The 22886-nt window shown below is 44.5% G+C and overlaps 3 non-coding genes across 3 annotated transcripts; all 3 read left to right on the top strand.

Moving 5' to 3' along the window:
- The first annotated feature begins 371 nt into the window (after window positions 1-371).
- LOC138361765 (5S ribosomal RNA) lies at window positions 372-490 on the top strand. Its single transcript, XR_011227167.1, has one exon. It is a non-coding gene; the product is annotated as a 5S ribosomal RNA (ribosomal RNA).
- A 10029-nt stretch (window positions 491-10519) lies between these two features.
- LOC138361764 (5S ribosomal RNA) lies at window positions 10520-10638 on the top strand. The gene has a single exon (XR_011227166.1). It is a non-coding gene; the product is annotated as a 5S ribosomal RNA (ribosomal RNA).
- Window positions 10639-18983: 8345 nt separating this feature from the next.
- Window positions 18984-19102, top strand: LOC138361763 (5S ribosomal RNA). Its single transcript, XR_011227165.1, has one exon. It is a non-coding gene; the product is annotated as a 5S ribosomal RNA (ribosomal RNA).
- The last annotated feature ends 3784 nt before the right edge of the window (window positions 19103-22886 follow it).

Raw genomic sequence — 22886 nt, 5'->3', positions numbered from 1 at the left:
ATCCCATATCTTCTCTAAAATAGAAGCATTTGTTCATGTTCTTTGTAAAAGTATCATAAAGCAGGACAGATGAGACAAATATCATAAAAACTGAAGAGCAGATGAGCACACACATGTTTGTATTACAAAAGAAAATCCACAAATTCATTAGAAATTGGCAGGGCAGGCTGAGGAAGTAGGTAGATGTAAAATGTCTGTAAATGGCGAAAGAACATAAACCCAAGACTGAATAAACGATGTTAAATATCCATGCCAAGGAGACAAAAATATGTTAGGATACAATTACCATTAAGACACCACAAGCAGGTCCGTATCCTGCCGCGATGACTTAAAAGAGTTGGTTATTAGCCACAATGTGTAGGCAGTCTCATGCCAACGGCCACACCACGTTGAGAACACCGCTTCTCGTCCGATCAGCGAAGTTAAGCAACGTTGGGTTTGGTTAGTACTTGGATGGGTGACCGCCTGGGAACACCAAATGCTGTTGGCAATAATGTTTTTTGTTTTGTTTTGTTTTGTTTCGTTTGTTTTTGTTTGAATGGCTGGCTCCACGGGAAATTCACGGAGTTGTGTGGAATAAGGCCTGGTAAAATGAATTAATATGTATGTCATGTTTAAAACAAACTCGCTTAATATAGATATTGTGTGAGGCTTTATACAAAAACAAACAACCAAAACAAAACATGTTGTATATATATATATATATATATATAGCTTAATCCGGGTTTGAACTCGCAACTCCAAGAATACGCATCACTTATATACACTTTACCACTGGACCACTGCTGCAGGACACTAGCTTGATGCTGAGGTATCAATTTAATGACGTAAATGCCATTTCCACAAATAAATGATAATTAAAAAGTATTTGTATGTACAAATCTTTTCTGTTTAAAAGGCTACAATATCAGTTACTGATATAATTTGTGTTAATGTTTCTATACCCACAAGAAGGCATATTTTTGCTTATATGTAAAGGGTACGGAGAAGGAATCCACAGACCATCATTCCCCTCCCCTTCCCTCCCCACCCCCCCCCCCCCCCACCCCCCCACCCCCAACTCCCACCTACTACCACCACCACCACCACCACCAATCACCACCAATCACCACCAATCACCACCACCACCAATCACCACCACCACATCTAACCGAAAACCCCCTAACACATCAACCCTCCCCCCAATCAACAGGCGAAATAATAACCCTCAAATGCCTGCCTGCCTGCCTGCCTGCAAGCCAATACTAACGGTCTTCTCAGAAAGAAAATCTCTTTGTATCTGTATTACTTGATGAAATGTATGATTCTAATAATGAAAATAAATTTTGATGTCGGTTGTATGAGCATAATGACCAATATGCACATGATATGAATGAATTAAATAGTGTAGTTTTAAGTAATTAGGTTGTAGACACATTAAGCGGATATGATATTTGACGCGTCCAGAACTGGTGATTTTTGGTTTAGTTTTAAATGCACCACCACCACCACCACCACCACCACCATTGCTTCCCCAGAGCCTAATTAAGGACCGGTAAAAGGAGTCAATATGTATGTCATCTATAAAACCAAAGAATGAATAAAAAAAACACACACACAAACCTACATAATAGTATTAGGAAGATTGTATGGCAAAAAAAAAAAGTATTATTCCCATTGGGTCGTTTGAACTCGCGACTTCCAAAACACCAGCCACACACCTTACAACCCAGCCACCATAGAGTTGGTATAATTGTGCAACTTTAGTTATAAAAGTAAAGTTTTCTCACATTGTATTGATAACTTAAAGGATTTTTTTTTTTATTTTGCATGTACAAATCTTATTGTCTGTTCTATGAAAAGGCTTGATGTAAATTATGTATTTTTTGAATGATTGAATTGTAGGCACATTAAGCGGATTCGATATTTGATATATCCAGAAAAGGCGATTTATGTTCAGTTTTAAAATGCATCACCGTTAACGCTAAAGGACTGGTAAAATGACTCGATGTTTGTCATTTTTAAAATAAACACTAAAACAAGGCCCTTAACATATATAATGTTTGAATATAAATTGAATGCATATAAATACAAAGTGGGAGTGGCTGGCTGGCTGGCTGGCTGGCTGGCTGGCTGGCTGGCTGGCTGGCTGGCTGGCTGGCTGGCTGGCTGGCTGGCTGGCTGGCTGGCTGGCTGGCTGGCTGGCTGGCTGCCTGCCTGCCTGCCTGCCTGCCTGCCTGCCTGGCTGCCTGGCTGCCTGCCTGCCTGCCTGCCTGCCTGCCTGCCTGCCTGCCTGCCTGGCTGCCTGCCTGCCTGCCTGCCTGCCTGCCTGCCTGCCTGCCTGCCTGCCTGCCTGCCTGCCTGCCTGTCTGGCTGCCTGGCTGCCTGGCTGCCTGCCTGCCTGCCTGCCTGCCTGCCTGCCTGCCTGCCTGCCTGCCTGCCTGCCTTGCCTTGCCTTGCCTTGCCTTGCCTTGCCCTGCCTTGGCTGCAGCTGGCTGGCTGGCTGGCTGGCTGGCTGGCTGGCTGGCTGGCTGGCTGGCTGGCTGGCTGGCTGGCTGGCTGGCTGCCTGCCTGCCTGCCTGCCTGCCTGCCTGGCTGCCTGGCTGCCTGCCTGCCTGCCTGCCTGCCTGCCTGCCTGCCTGCCTGCCTGGCTGCCTGCCTGCCTGCCTGCCTGCCTGCCTGCCTGCCTGCCTGCCTGCCTGCCTGCCTGCCTGCCTGTCTGGCTGCCTGGCTGCCTGGCTGCCTGCCTGCCTGCCTGCCTGCCTGCCTGCCTGCCTGCCTTGCCTTGCCTTGCCTTGCCTTGCCTTGCCCTGCCTTGGCTGCAGCTGGCTGGCTGGCTGGCTGGCTGGCTGGCCGTAAATCAACTCTTAACAACACCACACCACACCACACCACACCACACCACACCATCACTCATCACCCATCACCCACCACCGGCCCCAGTCTCCCAGCCTCTCTTATATACCCGAGCAGGCCCTTTAAATTATTTGAATTGTTGCACTTCGGCCAATGGCAGGCACGATCGCTGCTGCTCAAACATATTCTGGTTCACAAGTATTAATATATATATATATATATATATATATATATATATATATATATATATATATATATATATATATATATATATATATTCATGAAACACATTATAACCTTGATCATTTATTCATTCATTACGTCTAGTGAAGAATTGCTTTTGTTCATTTGTATGATTAAAAATGGATAGAATATGAATTCCTCGCTTAAAGTAAAATATAAAATATATATTGGATTTATATGATTGGTTAATATTCCAAGTGATGCTGAATATCCCCTATAATTTTGTTTTGTTTGTTTGTTATGTACACATTCCAAATGAAATCAATATAAATGTTATTATTAATGTTTGAAAGTTGATTGTCTACTTGAATCTCTCTATTAAAGTGTGTGTGGCTCCGGATGGAGCCTGGTTATGGTATTTGTCGCGGTGGGTGGCAGAAGTGCTTACTTCTTCTCTGTCTTCTTTGGCAAAAGAACTGCCTGAATGTTTGGAAGAACACCTCCCTGTGCAATGGTTACGCCAGACAGAAGTTTGTTGAGTTCTTCGTCGTTGCGGATGGCCAACTGCAAGTGACGTGGGATGATACGGGTCTTCTTGTTGTCACGTGCGGCGTTACCGGCGAGCTCGAGAACTTCGGCAGCGAGGTATTCCATGACGGCTGCCAGGTAGACAGGAGCGCCAGCACCGACGCGTTCGGCGTAGTTGCCCTTACGCAGCAGACGGTGAATTCTGCCCACGGGGAACTGAAGTCCGGCCCTGCTGGAGCGAGACTTTGACTTGCCCTTCACTTTGCCTCCCTTGCCGCGTCCTGACATTGCTGCTGCTGTTGTGGGTTTGTGGTGTTTTAATGCCGGATTTTCGGATTGATGTCCATAGGGAATGGAAAGGATGGGGGAGGTAGAGGGATGGGGAGATGAAATTCAGGAAGAGGATGCGGGTGTAGAGAGAGAGGAGGTTTGAAAGTTCGGTGGCCTGTCCACCATGGGTTGACATTTTTGTATGTGTTGTTTGTTTGCGTATGTGTTATGTTGGGTTGTCAGTACATTGGCTGGGGGGGCTAGTGTTTGTGACCTTGTTGGTGTCCTAAAGCACTAGAGCCGATGGAGTTGGCTGAAGGAGGCTAATCTTAGAAACATCAGGGTAGTTACACTTCTGCCGCCACGACAAATGGTTTTTTGGTTTTATATTTTTTTTGTAGGTGTTTTATTTATTTATATATTTTTTTTTATTTTTTTTTTATTATTTTTTTTTTTTTTTTTTTTTTAATTTATTTATTTATTTTTTTATTTTTTTTTATTTTTATTTTTTTATTTTGTTATTTTTTTTTTTTTTTCTTTCTTTCTTTATTCTTCATTTGGTGTAGATTGGGTCCGGGATGGGCCACTCATCTGGATCGTCTGGCAGACCGCTTAGTATCTGAGGGCTTGGGAAGGCCTCATCATGGATATGTCTGATCACTTTTTGTTGGAGAGTGATTCTTCTGGTTCTGTGTGGTGGATCGTGGATCTCGTAGTCGCTGGTGGTGTTTTCTGCTACGAAGGGATCTTCTGGGTCTGGGACATACATGTTCTTCATACGGTACAGCTGTCTTCTGGCCAGGTAGCTGAGCCTAATGTTCATTGGCTTCATGTTGAGCGTCTCATGGATCAGGTCAGTTCTTACCCTGTCCCTCAGAGTCAGGCCCTCTGCAAAGCGAAGTGCTTTGTTTTGTACTCGTTGAATCTTCAACATGTTGGATTTGTTGGTGAGGTTCAGGGGAACGTAGGGGTATTCCAAGCTAGGCCTTATGATCATTCTGTACAGGTGGAGCTTGATGTGGGATGGGGCTTGGTTGAAACGGAAGAGCCTCTCCAGTGAGCCCCGGGCCATCGCTGTCTTCTGGGATACGTACTGGGAGGAGTTGAGTAGCCTGTTGAAGTTGTAACCGAGCACTGTGTTGGAGTTTGAGATGGCTATGGGATCACCCCTGATTCTTATTCCCCCCTCATTTTCAATAGAGAAGGCCATACAGCCGACAGTGCTTAATTGGATCTTTTCTGGGTTAGTGGTGATCCTCCATTTCCTTTCCCAGTTAGCAGTCCTTGCTAGTTCTACGTTTGCCTTACGGGTTACAGTTGCATGCTTGGCCGCTTGGATGCTAGGGTTAGATGTTATTACGTGTGTTACGTCGTCCGCAAATTGTACGATAATGGTGTCCCTATACTCTGGTTGGGGTAGGTCATTTACAAAGATGTTGAAGAGAACCGGGCTCAAGCATGATCCTTGGGGGACTCCAGCTGTTGGGGTGAAGGCTGCGGCCTCATTTGCCTTGAAGCTGGGGGTAACTTGCCTATTCTTAAGGAAATTTCTGAATAGGTTAATGCCGGCCCGCAGATCGAGCTTCGTGTTATATACCCCGCTCAGGATCAAGGGAGTCCGCCACTGACCAATCAGCGCGCTCCGCCACGCGACCCGCTCTGAGCTGAGTCGCGAGCGGGATATAAAAGGAAAGCTCGACTCGCGCAAAAGTTCATTATTGTACTGCAACGCCAGCCAGCACGAGCATCATCATGCCACCCAAGGCATCTGGAAAGGCTGCCAAGAAGGCCGGAAAGGCCCAGAAGGCCATTGCCAAGGGCGATAAGAAAAAGAAGCGCAGGAGGAAGGAGAGCTACAGCATCTACATCTACAAAGTGCTGAAGCAGGTCCACCCCGACACTGGTATCTCTTCCAAAGCCATGTCGATCATGAACTCGTTCGTGAACGACATCTTTGAGCGCATCGCCGCCGAGGCTTCTCGCCTGGCCCACTACAACAAGCGTTCCACCATTACCAGTCGGGAGATCCAGACGGCTGTAAGGCTCCTGTTGCCCGGAGAACTGGCCAAGCACGCCGTCTCTGAGGGCACTAAGGCCGTCACCAAGTACACCTCCTCCAAGTAAACGGCTTACTTACTGCCCTGTGGTGGTGGCTTGGCCTCAAACCAACAAACTCGGCTCCATTGGAGCCACACTTTAATTTCTAAAGAGATTGTGAGTGTTAGACACCAATACTATTATAACAAAAACCTCTGTCACTGAAAGCAAATAGCTATAAAATGAGAATATTTATGAAACTGTCTGTGTGTGTTTCTCTCTCTCAGTCTCTGTCTGTCTGTCTGTCTGTCTGTCTGTCTGTCTGTCTGTCTTGTCTGTCTGTCTGTCTGTCTGTCTGTCTGTCTGTCTGTCTGTCTGTCTGTCTGTCTGTCTGTCTCTCTCTCTCTCTCTCTCTCTCTCTCTCTCTCTCTCTCTCTCTCTCTCTCTCTCTCTCTCTCTCTCTCTCTCTCTCTCTCTCTCTCAACACATATAAGCACTCGGTATCTTTTTTCTAGAGATTAGAGATTCATTGTTATGTTCCACATTAGGATTACTATGCAGGCCACCCTCTTAGGTTTGAAAATGTCAAGAAAACGGTTAATTTAAAATGTCATCTCCTAACTTAACAGATTAAGCCAGAGGACCGAAAACAGAATAAAACAGGACTGGACAGTATGTCACTTATACAAGCTGCTTTTATTTCTAGTACAGTATGACAATTTTTATTTTGGGGGGGGGGGGGGGTGGGTGATCCTTGACAGTGCATAAGAGCGAAAAGCGACGGCGTTTTGTTTGTAAGAGAACAGGTTGTACTACAAATGACTTGATTTATTGATATCACGTGTATGTATGACACCTAAATTAGTGTATTTGTTTATTTATTTATTTATTTATTATATGTGTAGATGAAGGTTAATTCATATGACTGATGCTAGGAATGTCTGAAATCTCCTTAGAAGGATATTTTGGCCCTGAGAAGGGCCGAGTTTGGTGTATACTAGGGTGGTCGATTTAGCTTATGCACGCTCTCCACGGATACGGCGAGCAAGCTGAATGTCCTTTGGCATGATGGTGACACGCTTGGCGTGGATGGCACAGAGGTTAGTGTCCTCGAAGAGACCGACCAGGTAAGCCTCGGATGCCTCCTGTAAAGCCATGACGGCAGACGACTGGAAGCGAAGATCGGTCTTGAAGTCCTGGGCAATCTCGCGCACCAGACGCTGGAAGGGAAGTTTCCTGATGAGCAACTCGGTGCTCTTCTGGTAACGACGGATCTCACGCAGGGCGACCGTTCCGGGCCTGTAACGGTGAGGCTTCTTCACACCCCCTGTGGCAGGAGCAGACTTGCGTGCTGCCTTGGTGGCCAGCTGCTTACGAGGAGCCTTGCCTCCCGTGGACTTGCGAGCAGTCTGCTTGGTGCGAGCCATGGTGAACAACTGTGGTTTGTGATGGCCGGCGCCGAAAAATTTTTGCTTATATACGCCGTCTCGAGGCGCTTGCTCGAGCGCCATTGGCTGCTCGACTCGCCTACGTCACCCCGTTGCCCCTCCCCTCCTTCCTCTGGCTGCAGCCAACAGGCGGCTCACCTCAATCACTATTATCGCTGATTTTGCTCTATTTTTTGGATTTGTGCAAAAGTCATTTCACAGGGACGTGAAACAGACGAGTAGGCAACTGCAGTTTTGAAAGCGTTGTGAGAAAGCCGTGTCTACTCGACCACAAGCGTAAAGTAAGGGCAGGCAGGAGTTGCAATGCTACTAGTACGTCCGCTTGATGGGATATAGTCGGGAAATCGTGCGGGCATTCGATCAATTCGATTCACACAACTACAACACCATGACTGGACGCGGCAAGGGAGGCAAGGGACTCGGAAAGGGTGGCGCCAAGCGTCATCGTAAGGTGCTACGTGACAACATCCAGGGCATCACCAAGCCCGCTATTCGTCGCTTAGCTCGTCGTGGCGGCGTCAAGCGTATTTCGGGTCTCATCTACGAAGAGACCCGTGGCGTCCTGAAGGTGTTCCTCGAGAACGTCATCCGTGATGCTGTAACCTACACGGAACACGCCAAGAGGAAGACCGTCACTGCCATGGACGTGGTGTACGCTCTGAAGCGCCAGGGTCGTACCCTCTACGGATTCGGCGGATAAGAGCTTGGCTAATCCATCGATTCCACCCACCACCACCTCAAAACGGGACCTAATTAGGTCCCTATACTTTTTTACTGAAGGGCTTAATAGACGATAACATAAATTGTTTTGATATCAGCTAGCACATTGGGTCTTATGAAATCTATTTTTTATCCTCGCATGCTTAAAGGGACTCTGATTGGGGAGGGGGGGGGGGGAAGGTTTGTTACGTTATATACTAGCAGAGCAGGATCATTGGTGGGGGGGGGGGGGGGGGGGGTGTGAGGGGGAGAGAGAGAGAGAGAGAGATCTTTCCCAACTCTTCCTTTTTACATGAGGGAGCTACCCGTTTTATTCATTTTATCCTTCTCAGAGCTGTTTTGATAGTATCCAAATGATGGTAAATGAAAAGGGAGGACACGAATATTTACCCAGAATTCAGGACTGGCAATCGATATGCATGTTTGAGTGAGAATCTTTTTCTCTCTCAACTTAGGTATACGTTTATGTCGTACCTAAAAGCGAGAACCACACTATTGGGACAAGTATGCAAGGCCCAATTTTCCTAACAAGCACAGTTAATTTTGTTATTTTCGAACATTTCTTTCCAAATTGGTTTATCCAATTAACAGTATTATATTAAGATCATGAATTGCTGGGTTAGGTTAGGTTAGATTAGCTTAGGTTAGGTTAGGTTAGGTTAGGTTAGGTTAGCTTAGCTTAGCTTGGGTTAGCTTAGGTTAGGTTAGGTTAGCTTAGCTTGGGTTAGCATAGGTTAGGTTAGGTTTGATTACATTTCTATGTTAGATTTAACTCAAATTCAAAACAATTGCCAGTCATTCGGCTTGTTAGTCAACTTGCCTCTAATAGGGGCAATTTGTCTAACAAGACTATTTAGTTTTGTGTGTATATATATATATATATATATATATATATATATATATATATATATATATATATATATATATATATATATATATATATATATATATATATATATATATATATATATATATATATATATTATTATAGCTTCAAGACTCTGAACCAATATAGAAGCATCAAGAGGAAGTGCTTGTGTTATGGGCCAATAGGCCTTCTGCAGTTACTTCCATTCTTATGTTTTTATTCCCATTGGTTCGTGTTTTATCTTGTGTAAATGTCAATCACCTTACCCAAAACTTTGGTACCATATCACCTCACCCATGTATGTATGTATATATATATATATATATATATATATATATATATATATATATATATATATATATATATATATATATATATATATATAATATACAGAGTAAATCTACCCCAAAAGTAATGATTTATTTGTCTACAAAACTAAACTCTTTTTTGGAATCATATGAGGCCCCTCCACTGAGGGGGGGAGGCCTGGATGTTTATTGTCATGTGTATTCATGCTGCTTGCATGTCGTCGTTTATTTTGCCTTTGTTGTTTTTTTGACAGCTTTCTTTGCCTTGGGTGGTTTGGGAGATTTTGAAGCTCTCTTTATTTTGGGCTTTTTGTTCCCAACAACAAGCTGCTGCTGCTGCTTCTTTTTCAAGGCTGTAGGTGGTTTGTTGCTTGTGGCGGCTTTCTTGGGAGTTACCACGGCCTTCTTTGCTGCTGTAGATGGTTTCTTGGTTGTGGTGGCTTTCTTGGGAGTTAGAACGGCCCTCTTCTCTGCTACGGCCAGCTTGAATGATCCACTAGCTCCACTTCCCTTGGTCTGAACAAGAATGCCGTCAGCCACTGCTTTCTTGAGAAATCTTCGGATGTAAATGGCGATCTTGGCAGCCTCGACTTTGTTGTTGGCAACAACGTACTTCTTGATTGCTTGTAGAGACGAGCCCTTACGGTCTTTGAGTGCTGCGACCGCGGCTAGAACCATTTGACTAGTTTTCGGGTGAGCAACCTGGACGCGAGGTTTCCTGGTGGTGGCCACCACAGCAGCAGCAGCAGCCGCAGCCTTCTTGGTAGGCTTTGCTTCTACCATGATGATGATGAACCAACCAAGGTGATGAGAGACGCTCAGACAGTCACGGGGGAATGATGCTGCCGCCGCTTGAGCCGAACCTATTTATGTGCCGGCACGGTACAGAAGCTGCAACCTGGCAACTCGTCCACCAATCACGACGGTTGGTTTTACGGCTCCGAAACCTGGATCCCATATCTTCTCTAAAATAGAAGCATTTGTTCATGTTCTTTGTAAAAGTATCATAAAGCAGGACAGATGAGACAAATATCATAAAAACTGAAGAGCAGATGAGCACACACATGTTTGTATTACAAAAGAAAATCCACAAATTCATTAGAAATTGGCAGGGCAGGCTGAGGAAGTAGGTAGATGTAAAATGTCTGTAAATGGCGAAAGAACATAAACCCAAGACTGAATAAACGATGTTAAATATCCATGCCAAGGAGACAAAAATATGTTAGGATACAATTACCATTAAGACACCACAAGCAGGTCCGTATCCTGCCGCGATGACTTAAAAGAGTTGGTTATTAGCCACAATGTGTAGGCAGTCTCATGCCAACGGCCACACCACGTTGAGAACACCGCTTCTCGTCCGATCAGCGAAGTTAAGCAACGTTGGGTTTGGTTAGTACTTGGATGGGTGACCGCCTGGGAACACCAAATGCTGTTGGCAATAATGTTTTTTGTTTTGTTTTGTTTTGTTTCGTTTGTTTTTGTTTGAATGGCTGGCTCCACGGGAAATTCACGGAGTTGTGTGGAATAAGGCCTGGTAAAATGAATTAATATGTATGTCATGTTTAAAACAAACTCGCTTAATATAGATATTGTGTGAGGCTTTATACAAAAACAAACAACCAAAACAAAACATGTTGTATATATATATATATATATATATATATAGCTTAATCCGGGTTTGAACTCGCAACTCCAAGAATACGCATCACTTATATACACTTTACCACTGGACCACTGCTGCAGGACACTAGCTTGATGCTGAGGTATCAATTTAATGACGTAAATGCCATTTCCACAAATAAATGATAATTAAAAAGTATTTGTATGTACAAATCTTTTCTGTTTAAAAGGCTACAATATCAGTTACTGATATAATTTGTGTTAATGTTTCTATACCCACAAGAAGGCATATTTTTGCTTATATGTAAAGGGTACGGAGAAGGAATCCACAGACCATCATTCCCCTCCCCTTCCCTCCCCACCCCCCCCCCCCCCCCCCCACCCCCCCACCCCCAACTCCCACCTACTACCACCACCACCACCACCACCAATCACCACCAATCACCACCAATCACCACCACCACCAATCACCACCACCACATCTAACCGAAAACCCCCTAACACATCAACCCTCCCCCCAATCAACAGGCGAAATAATAACCCTCAAATGCCTGCCTGCCTGCCTGCCTGCAAGCCAATACTAACGGTCTTCTCAGAAAGAAAATCTCTTTGTATCTGTATTACTTGATGAAATGTATGATTCTAATAATGAAAATAAATTTTGATGTCGGTTGTATGAGCATAATGACCAATATGCACATGATATGAATGAATTAAATAGTGTAGTTTTAAGTAATTAGGTTGTAGACACATTAAGCGGATATGATATTTGACGCGTCCAGAACTGGTGATTTTTGGTTTAGTTTTAAATGCACCACCACCACCACCACCACCACCACCATTGCTTCCCCAGAGCCTAATTAAGGACCGGTAAAAGGAGTCAATATGTATGTCATCTATAAAACCAAAGAATGAATAAAAAAAACACACACACAAACCTACATAATAGTATTAGGAAGATTGTATGGCAAAAAAAAAAAGTATTATTCCCATTGGGTCGTTTGAACTCGCGACTTCCAAAACACCAGCCACACACCTTACAACCCAGCCACCATAGAGTTGGTATAATTGTGCAACTTTAGTTATAAAAGTAAAGTTTTCTCACATTGTATTGATAACTTAAAGGATTTTTTTTTTTATTTTGCATGTACAAATCTTATTGTCTGTTCTATGAAAAGGCTTGATGTAAATTATGTATTTTTTGAATGATTGAATTGTAGGCACATTAAGCGGATTCGATATTTGATATATCCAGAAAAGGCGATTTATGTTCAGTTTTAAAATGCATCACCGTTAACGCTAAAGGACTGGTAAAATGACTCGATGTTTGTCATTTTTAAAATAAACACTAAAACAAGGCCCTTAACATATATAATGTTTGAATATAAATTGAATGCATATAAATACAAAGTGGGAGTGGCTGGCTGGCTGGCTGGCTGGCTGGCTGGCTGGCTGGCTGGCTGGCTGGCTGGCTGGCTGGCTGGCTGGCTGGCTGGCTGGCTGGCTGGCTGGCTGGCTGCCTGCCTGCCTGCCTGCCTGCCTGGCTGCCTGGCTGCCTGCCTGCCTGCCTGCCTGCCTGCCTGCCTGCCTGCCTGCCTGGCTGCCTGCCTGCCTGCCTGCCTGCCTGCCTGCCTGCCTGCCTGCCTGCCTGCCTGCCTGTCTGGCTGCCTGGCTGCCTGCCTGCCTGCCTGCCTGCCTGCCTGCCTGCCTGCCTGCCTGCCTGCCTGCCTGCCTGCCTGTCTGGCTGCCTGGCTGCCTGCCTGGCTGCCTGCCTGGCTGGCTGGCTGGCTGCCCGCCCGCCCGCCCGCCTGCCCGCCCGCCTGCTTGCCTTGCCTTGCCTGTCCTGTCCTGTTATTGCCTTGCCTTGCCTTGCCTTGCCTTGCCTTGCCTTGCCTTGCCTTGCCTTGCCTTGCCTTGCCTTGCCTTGCCCTGCCCTGCCTTGGCTGCAGCTGGCTGGCTGGCCGTAAATCAACTCTTAACAACACCACACCACACCACACCATCACTCATCACCCATCACCCACCACCGGCCCCAGTCTCCCAGCCTCTCTTATATACCCGAGCAGGCCCTTTAAATTATTTGAATTGTTGCACTTCGGCCAATGGCAGGCACGATCGCTGCTGCTCAAACATATTCTGGTTCACAAGTATTAATATATATATATATATATATATATATATATATATATATATATATATATATATATATATATATATATATATATATATATATATATATATATATATATATATTCATGAAACACATTAAAACCTTGATCATTTATTCATTCATTACGTCTAGTGAAGAATTGCTTTTGTTCATTTGTATGATTAAAAATGGATAGAATATGAATTCCTCGCTTAAAGTAAAATATAAAATATATATTGGATTTATATGATTGGTTAATATTCCAAGTGATGCTGAATATCCCCTATAATTTTGTTTTGTTTGTTTGTTATGTACACATTCCAAATGAAATCAATATAAATGTTATTATTAATGTTTGAAAGTTGATTGTCTACTTGAATCTCTCTATTAAAGTGTGTGTGGCTCCGGATGGAGCCTGGTTATGGTATTTGTCGCGGTGGGTGGCAGAAGTGCTTACTTCTTCTCTGTCTTCTTTGGCAAAAGAACTGCCTGAATGTTTGGAAGAACACCTCCCTGTGCAATGGTTACGCCAGACAGAAGTTTGTTGAGTTCTTCGTCGTTGCGGATGGCCAACTGCAAGTGACGTGGGATGATACGGGTCTTCTTGTTGTCACGTGCGGCGTTACCGGCGAGCTCGAGAACTTCGGCAGCGAGGTATTCCATGACGGCTGCCAGGTAGACAGGAGCGCCAGCACCGACGCGTTCGGCGTAGTTGCCCTTACGCAGCAGACGGTGAATTCTGCCCACGGGGAACTGAAGTCCGGCCCTGCTGGAGCGAGACTTTGACTTGCCCTTCACTTTGCCTCCCTTGCCGCGTCCTGACATTGCTGCTGCTGTTGTGGGTTTGTGGTGTTTTAATGCCGGCCCGCAGATCGAGCTTCGTGTTATATACCCCGCTCAGGATCAAGGGAGTCCGCCACTGACCAATCAGCGCGCTCCGCCACGCGACCCGCTCTGAGCTGAGTCGCGAGCGGGATATAAAAGGAAAGCTCGACTCGCGCAAAAGTTCATTATTGTACTGCAACGCCAGCCAGCACGAGCATCATCATGCCACCCAAGGCATCTGGAAAGGCTGCCAAGAAGGCCGGAAAGGCCCAGAAGGCCATTGCCAAGGGCGATAAGAAAAAGAAGCGCAGGAGGAAGGAGAGCTACAGCATCTACATCTACAAAGTGCTGAAGCAGGTCCACCCCGACACTGGTATCTCTTCCAAAGCCATGTCGATCATGAACTCGTTCGTGAACGACATCTTTGAGCGCATCGCCGCCGAGGCTTCTCGCCTGGCCCACTACAACAAGCGTTCCACCATTACCAGTCGGGAGATCCAGACGGCTGTAAGGCTCCTGTTGCCCGGAGAACTGGCCAAGCACGCCGTCTCTGAGGGCACTAAGGCCGTCACCAAGTACACCTCCTCCAAGTAAACGGCTTACTTACTGCCCTGTGGTGGTGGCTTGGCCTCAAACCAACAAACTCGGCTCCATTGGAGCCACACTTTAATTTCTAAAGAGATTGTGAGTGTTAGACACCAATACTATTATAACAAAAACCTCTGTCACTGAAAGCAAATAGCTATAAAATGAGAATATTTATGAAACTGTCTGTGTGTGTTTCTCTCTCTCAGTCTCTGTCTGTCTGTCTGTCTGTCTGTCTGTCTGTCTGTCTGTCTGTCTTGTCTGTCTGTCTGTCTGTCTGTCTGTCTGTCTGTCTGTCTGTCTGTCTGTCTGTCTCTCTCTCTCTCTCTCTCTCTCTCTCTCTCTCTCTCTCTCTCTCTCTCTCTCTCTCTCTCTCTCTCTCTCTCTCTCTCTCTCTCTCTCTCTCAACACATATAAGCACTCGGTATCTTTTTTCTAGAGATTAGAGATTCATTGTTATGTTCCACATTAGGATTACTATGCAGGCCACCCTCTTAGGTTTGAAAATGTCAAGAAAACGGTTAATTTAAAATGTCATCTCCTAACTTAACAGATTAAGCCAGAGGACCGAAAACAGAATAAAACAGGACTGGACAGTATGTCACTTATACAAGCTGCTTTTATTTCTAGTACAGTATGACAATTTTTATTTTGGGGGGGGGGGGGGTGGGTGATCCTTGACAGTGCATAAGAGCGAAAAGCGACGGCGTTTTGTTTGTAAGAGAACAGGTTGTACTACAAATGACTTGATTTATTGATATCACGTGTATGTATGACACCTAAATTAGTGTATTTGTTTATTTATTTATTTATTTATTATATGTGTAGATGAAGGTTAATTCATATGACTGATGCTAGGAATGTCTGAAATCTCCTTAGAAGGATATTTTGGCCCTGAGAAGGGCCGAGTTTGGTGTATACTAGGGTGGTCGATTTAGCTTATGCACGCTCTCCACGGATACGGCGAGCAAGCTGAATGTCCTTTGGCATGATGGTGACACGCTTGGCGTGGATGGCACAGAGGTTAGTGTCCTCGAAGAGACCGACCAGGTAAGCCTCGGATGCCTCCTGTAAAGCCATGACGGCAGACGACTGGAAGCGAAGATCGGTCTTGAAGTCCTGGGCAATCTCGCGCACCAGACGCTGGAAGGGAAGTTTCCTGATGAGCAACTCGGTGCTCTTCTGGTAACGACGGATCTCACGCAGGGCGACCGTTCCGGGCCTGTAACGGTGAGGCTTCTTCACACCCCCTGTGGCAGGAGCAGACTTGCGTGCTGCCTTGGTGGCCAGCTGCTTACGAGGAGCCTTGCCTCCCGTGGACTTGCGAGCAGTCTGCTTGGTGCGAGCCATGGTGAACAACTGTGGTTTGTGATGGCCGGCGCCGAAAAATTTTTGCTTATATACGCCGTCTCGAGGCGCTTGCTCGAGCGCCATTGGCTGCTCGACTCGCCTACGTCACCCCGTTGCCCCTCCCCTCCTTCCTCTGGCTGCAGCCAACAGGCGGCTCACCTCAATCACTATTATCGCTGATTTTGCTCTATTTTTTGGATTTGTGCAAAAGTCATTTCACAGGGACGTGAAACAGACGAGTAGGCAACTGCAGTTTTGAAAGCGTTGTGAGAAAGCCGTGTCTACTCGACCACAAGCGTAAAGTAAGGGCAGGCAGGAGTTGCAATGCTACTAGTACGTCCGCTTGATGGGATATAGTCGGGAAATCGTGCGGGCATTCGATCAATTCGATTCACACAACTACAACACCATGACTGGACGCGGCAAGGGAGGCAAGGGACTCGGAAAGGGTGGCGCCAAGCGTCATCGTAAGGTGCTACGTGACAACATCCAGGGCATCACCAAGCCCGCTATTCGTCGCTTAGCTCGTCGTGGCGGCGTCAAGCGTATTTCGGGTCTCATCTACGAAGAGACCCGTGGCGTCCTGAAGGTGTTCCTCGAGAACGTCATCCGTGATGCTGTAACCTACACGGAACACGCCAAGAGGAAGACCGTCACTGCCATGGACGTGGTGTACGCTCTGAAGCGCCAGGGTCGTACCCTCTACGGATTCGGCGGATAAGAGCTTGGCTAATCCATCGATTCCACCCACCACCACCTCAAAACGGGACCTAATTAGGTCCCTATACTTTTTTACTGAAGGGCTTAATAGACGATAACATAAATTGTTTTGATATCAGCTAGCACATTGGGTCTTATGAAATCTATTTTTTATCCTCGCATGCTTAAAGGGACTCTGATTGGGGAGGGGGGGGGGGAAGGTTTGTTACGTTATATACTAGCAGAGCAGGATCATTGGTGGGGGGGGGGGGGGGGGGTGTGAGGGGGAGAGAGAGAGAGAGAGAGATCTTTCCCAACTCTTCCTTTTTACATGAGGGAGCTACCCGTTTTATTCATTTTATCCTTCTCAGAGCTGTTTTGATAGTATCCAAATGATGGTAAATGAAAAGGGAGGACACGAATATTTACCCAGAATTCAGGACTGGCAATCGATATGCATGTTTGAGTGAGAATCTTTTTCTCTCTCAACTTAGGTATACGTTTATGTCGTACCTAAAAGCGAGAACCACACTATTGGGACAAGTATGCAAGGCCCAATTTTCCTAACAAGCACAGTTAATTTTGTTATTTTCGAACATTTCTTTCCAAATTGGTTTATCCAATTAACAGTATTATATTAAGATCATGAATTGCTGGGTTAGGTTAGGTTAGATTAGCTTAGGTTAGGTTAGGTTAGGTTAGGTTAGGTTAGCTTAGCTTAGCTTGGGTTAGCTTAGGTTAGGTTAGGTTAGCTTAGCTTGGGTTAGCATAGGTTAGGTTAGGTTTGATTACATTTCTATGTTAGATTTAACTCAAATTCAAAACAATTGCCAGTCATTCGGCTTGTTAGTCAACTTGCCTCTAATAGGGGCAATTTGTCTAACAAGACTATTTAGTTTTGTGTGTATATATATATATATATATATATATATATATATATATATATATATATATATATATATATATATATATATATATATATATATATATATATATATATATATATATATATATATATATATTATTATAGCTTCAAGACTCTGAACCAATATAGAAGCATCAAGAGGAAGTGCTTGTGTTATGGGCCAATAGGCCTTCTGCAGTTACTTCCATTCTTATGTTTTTATTCCCATTGGTTCGTGTTTTATCTTGTGTAAATGTCAATCACCTTACCCAAAACTTTGGTACCATATCACCTCACCCATGTATGTATGTATATATATATATATATATATATATATATATATATATATATATATATATATATATATATATATATATATATATATATATATATATATATATATATAATATACAGAGTAAATCTACCCCAAAAGTAATGATTTATTTGTCTACAAAACTAAACTCTTTTTTGGAATCATATGAGGCCCCTCCACTGAGGGGGGGAGGCCTGGATGTTTATTGTCATGTGTATTCATGCTGCTTGCATGTCGTCGTTTATTTTGCCTTTGTTGTTTTTTTGACAGCTTTCTTTGCCTTGGGTGGTTTGGGAGATTTTGAAGCTCTCTTTATTTTGGGCTTTTTGTTCCCAACAACAAGCTGCTGCTGCTGCTTCTTTTTCAAGGCTGTAGGTGGTTTGTTGCTTGTGGCGGCTTTCTTGGGAGTTACCACGGCCTTCTTTGCTGCTGTAGATGGTTTCTTGGTTGTGGTGGCTTTCTTGGGAGTTAGAACGGCCCTCTTCTCTGCTACGGCCAGCTTGAATGATCCACTAGCTCCACTTCCCTTGGTCTGAACAAGAATGCCGTCAGCCACTGCTTTCTTGAGAAATCTTCGGATGTAAATGGCGATCTTGGCAGCCTCGACTTTGTTGTTGGCAACAACGTACTTCTTGATTGCTTGTAGAGACGAGCCCTTACGGTCTTTGAGTGCTGCGACCGCGGCTAGAACCATTTGACTAGTTTTCGGGTGAGCAACCTGGACGCGAGGTTTCCTGGTGGTGGCCACCACAGCAGCAGCAGCAGCCGCAGCCTTCTTGGTAGGCTTTGCTTCTACCATGATGATGATGAACCAACCAAGGTGATGAGAGACGCTCAGACAGTCACGGGGGAATGATGCTGCCGCCGCTTGAGCCGAACCTATTTATGTGCCGGCACGGTACAGAAGCTGCAACCTGGCAACTCGTCCACCAATCACGACGGTTGGTTTTACGGCTCCGAAACCTGGATCCCATATCTTCTCTAAAATAGAAGCATTTGTTCATGTTCTTTGTAAAAGTATCATAAAGCAGGACAGATGAGACAAATATCATAAAAACTGAAGAGCAGATGAGCACACACATGTTTGTATTACAAAAGAAAATCCACAAATTCATTAGAAATTGGCAGGGCAGGCTGAGGAAGTAGGTAGATGTAAAATGTCTGTAAATGGCGAAAGAACATAAACCCAAGACTGAATAAACGATGTTAAATATCCATGCCAAGGAGACAAAAATATGTTAGGATACAATTACCATTAAGACACCACAAGCAGGTCCGTATCCTGCCGCGATGACTTAAAAGAGTTGGTTATTAGCCACAATGTGTAGGCAGTCTCATGCCAACGGCCACACCACGTTGAGAACACCGCTTCTCGTCCGATCAGCGAAGTTAAGCAACGTTGGGTTTGGTTAGTACTTGGATGGGTGACCGCCTGGGAACACCAAATGCTGTTGGCAATAATGTTTTTTGTTTTGTTTTGTTTTGTTTCGTTTGTTTTTGTTTGAATGGCTGGCTCCACGGGAAATTCACGGAGTTGTGTGGAATAAGGCCTGGTAAAATGAATTAATATGTATGTCATGTTTAAAACAAACTCGCTTAATATAGATATTGTGTGAGGCTTTATACAAAAACAAACAACCAAAACAAAACATGTTGTATATATATATATATATATATATATAGCTTAATCCGGGTTTGAACTCGCAACTCCAAGAATACGCATCACTTATATACACTTTACCACTGGACCACTGCTGCAGGACACTAGCTTGATGCTGAGGTATCAATTTAATGACGTAAATGCCATTTCCACAAATAAATGATAATTAAAAAGTATTTGTATGTACAAATCTTTTCTGTTTAAAAGGCTACAATATCAGTTACTGATATAATTTGTGTTAATGTTTCTATACCCACAAGAAGGCATATTTTTGCTTATATGTAAAGGGTACGGAGAAGGAATCCACAGACCATCATTCCCCTCCCCTTCCCTCCCCACCCCCCCCCCCCCCCCCACCCCCCCACCCCCAACTCCCACCTACTACCACCACCACCACCACCACCAATCACCACCAATCACCACCAATCACCACCACCACCAATCACCACCACCACATCTAACCGAAAACCCCCTAACACATCAACCCTCCCCCCAATCAACAGGCGAAATAATAACCCTCAAATGCCTGCCTGCCTGCCTGCCTGCAAGCCAATACTAACGGTCTTCTCAGAAAGAAAATCTCTTTGTATCTGTATTACTTGATGAAATGTATGATTCTAATAATGAAAATAAATTTTGATGTCGGTTGTATGAGCATAATGACCAATATGCACATGATATGAATGAATTAAATAGTGTAGTTTTAAGTAATTAGGTTGTAGACACATTAAGCGGATATGATATTTGACGCGTCCAGAACTGGTGATTTTTGGTTTAGTTTTAAATGCACCACCACCACCACCACCACCACCACCACCATTGCTTCCCCAGAGCCTAATTAAGGACCGGTAAAAGGAGTCAATATGTATGTCATCTATAAAACCAAAGAATGAATAAAAAAAACACACACACAAACCTACATAATAGTATTAGGAAGATTGTATGGCAAAAAAAAAAAAGTATTATTCCCATTGGGTCGTTTGAACTCGCGACTTCCAAAACACCAGCCACACACCTTACAACCCAGCCACCATAGAGTTGGTATAATTGTGCAACTTTAGTTATAAAAGTAAAGTTTTCTCACATTGTATTGATAACTTAAAGGATTTTTTTTTTTATTTTGCATGTACAAATCTTATTGTCTGTTCTATGAAAAGGCTTGATGTAAATTATGTATTTTTTGAATGATTGAATTGTAGGCACATTAAGCGGATTCGATATTTGATATATCCAGAAAAGGCGATTTATGTTCAGTTTTAAAATGCATCACCGTTAACGCTAAAGGACTGGTAAAATGACTCGATGTTTGTCATTTTTAAAATAAACACTAAAACAAGGCCCTTAACATATATAATGTTTGAATATAAATTGAATGCATATAAATACAAAGTGGGAGTGGCTGGCTGGCTGGCTGGCTGGCTGGCTGGCTGGCTGGCTGGCTGGCTGGCTGGCTGGCTGGCTGGCTGGCTGGCTGGCTGGCTGGCTGGCTGGCTGGCTGGCTGGCTGGCTGCCTGCCTGCCTGCCTGCCTGCCTGCCTGCCTGCCTGCCTGGCTGCCTGGCTGCCTGCCTGCCTGCCTGCCTGCCTGCCTGCCTGCCTGCCTGCCTGGCTGCCTGCCTGCCTGCCTGCCTGCCTGCCTGCCTGCCTGCCTGCCTGCCTGCCTGCCTGCCTGCCTGTCTGGCTGCCTGGCTGCCTGGCTGCCTGCCTGCCTGCCTGCCTGCCTGCCTGCCTGCCTGCCTGCCTTGCCTTGCCTTGCCTTGCCTTGCCTTGCCCTGCCTTGGCTGCAGCTGGCTGGCTGGCTGGCTGGCTGGCTGGCCGTAAATCAACTCTTAACAACACCACACCACACCACACCACACCACACCATCACTCATCACCCATCACCCACCACCGGCCCCAGTCTCCCAGCCTCTCTTATATACCCGAGCAGGCCCTTTAAATTATTTGAATTGTTGCACTTCGGCCAATGGCAGGCACGATCGCTGCTGCTCAAACATATTCTGGTTCACAAGTATTAATATATATATATATATATATATATATATATATATATATATATATATATATATATATATATATATATATATATATATATATATATATATATATATTCATGAAACACATTAAAACCTTGATCATTTATTCATTCATTACGTCTAGTGAAGAATTGCTTTTGTTCATTTGTATGATTAAAAATGGATAGAATATGAATTCCTCGCTTAAAGTAAAATATAAAATATATATTGGATTTATATGATTGGTTAATATTCCAAGTGATGCTGAATATCCCCTATAATTTTGTTTTGTTTGTTTGTTATGTACACATTCCAAATGAAATCAATATAAATGTTATTATTAATGTTTGAAAGTTGATTGTCTACTTGAATCTCTCTATTAAAGTGTGTGTGGCTCCGGATGGAGCCTGGTTATGGTATTTGTCGCGGTGGGTGGCAGAAGTGCTTACTTCTTCTCTGTCTTCTTTGGCAAAAGAACTGCCTGAATGTTTGGAAGAACACCTCCCTGTGCAATGGTTACGCCAGACAGAAGTTTGTTGAGTTCTTCGTCGTTGCGGATGGCCAACTGCAAGTGACGTGGGATGATACGGGTCTTCTTGTTGTCACGTGCGGCGTTACCGGCGAGCTCGAGAACTTCGGCAGCGAGGTATTCCATGACGGCTGCCAGGTAGACAGGAGCGCCAGCACCGACGCGTTCGGCGTAGTTGCCCTTACGCAGCAGACGGTGAATTCTGCCCACGGGGAACTGAAGTCCGGCCCTGCTGGAGCGAGACTTTGACTTGCCCTTCACTTTGCCTCCCTTGCCGCGTCCTGACATTGCTGCTGCTGTTGTGGGTTTGTGGTGTTTTAATGCCGGTTGGTTGGTTTGATGTCCATAGGGAATGGAAAGGATGGGGGAGGTAGAGGGATGGGGAGATGAAATTCAGGAAGAGGATGCGGGTGTAGAGAGAGAGGAGGTTTGAAAGTTCGGTGGCCTGTCCACCATGGGTTGACATTTTTGTATGTGTAGTTTGTTTGCGTATGTGTTATGTTGGGTTGTCAGTACATTGGCTGGGGGGGCTAGTGTTTGTGACCTTGTTGGTGTCCTAAAGCACTAGAGCCGATGGAGTTGGCTGAAGGAGGCTAATCTTAGAAACATCAGGGTAGTTACACTTCTGCCGCCACGACAAATGGTTTTTTGGTTTTATATTTTTTTGTAGGTGTTTTATTTATTTATATATATATTTTTTTTTTTTTTTTTTTTTTTTTTTTTTTTTTTTTTTTTTTTATTATTATTTTTTTTTTTTTTTTTTATTTATTTATTTTTTTTTATTTATTTTTTTATTTTTATTTTTTATTTTATTATTTTTTTTTCTTTCTTTCTTTATTCTTCATTTGGTGTAGATTGGGTCCGGGATGGGCCACTCATCTGGATCGTCTGGCAGACCGCTTAGTATCTGAGGGCTTGGGAAGGCCTCATCATGGATATGTCTGATCACTTTTTGTTGGAGAGTGATTCTTCTGGTTCTGTGTGGTGGTTCGTGGATCTCGTAGTCGCTGGTGGTGTTTTCTGCTACGAAGGGATCTTC

Source organism: Procambarus clarkii, unplaced genomic scaffold (genome assembly GCF_040958095.1).
Source record: "Procambarus clarkii isolate CNS0578487 unplaced genomic scaffold, FALCON_Pclarkii_2.0 HiC_scaffold_714, whole genome shotgun sequence".
Taxonomy (NCBI): Eukaryota; Metazoa; Arthropoda; class Malacostraca; order Decapoda; family Cambaridae; genus Procambarus; species Procambarus clarkii.
This window is presented reverse-complemented; position numbering and strand designations above follow the sequence as displayed.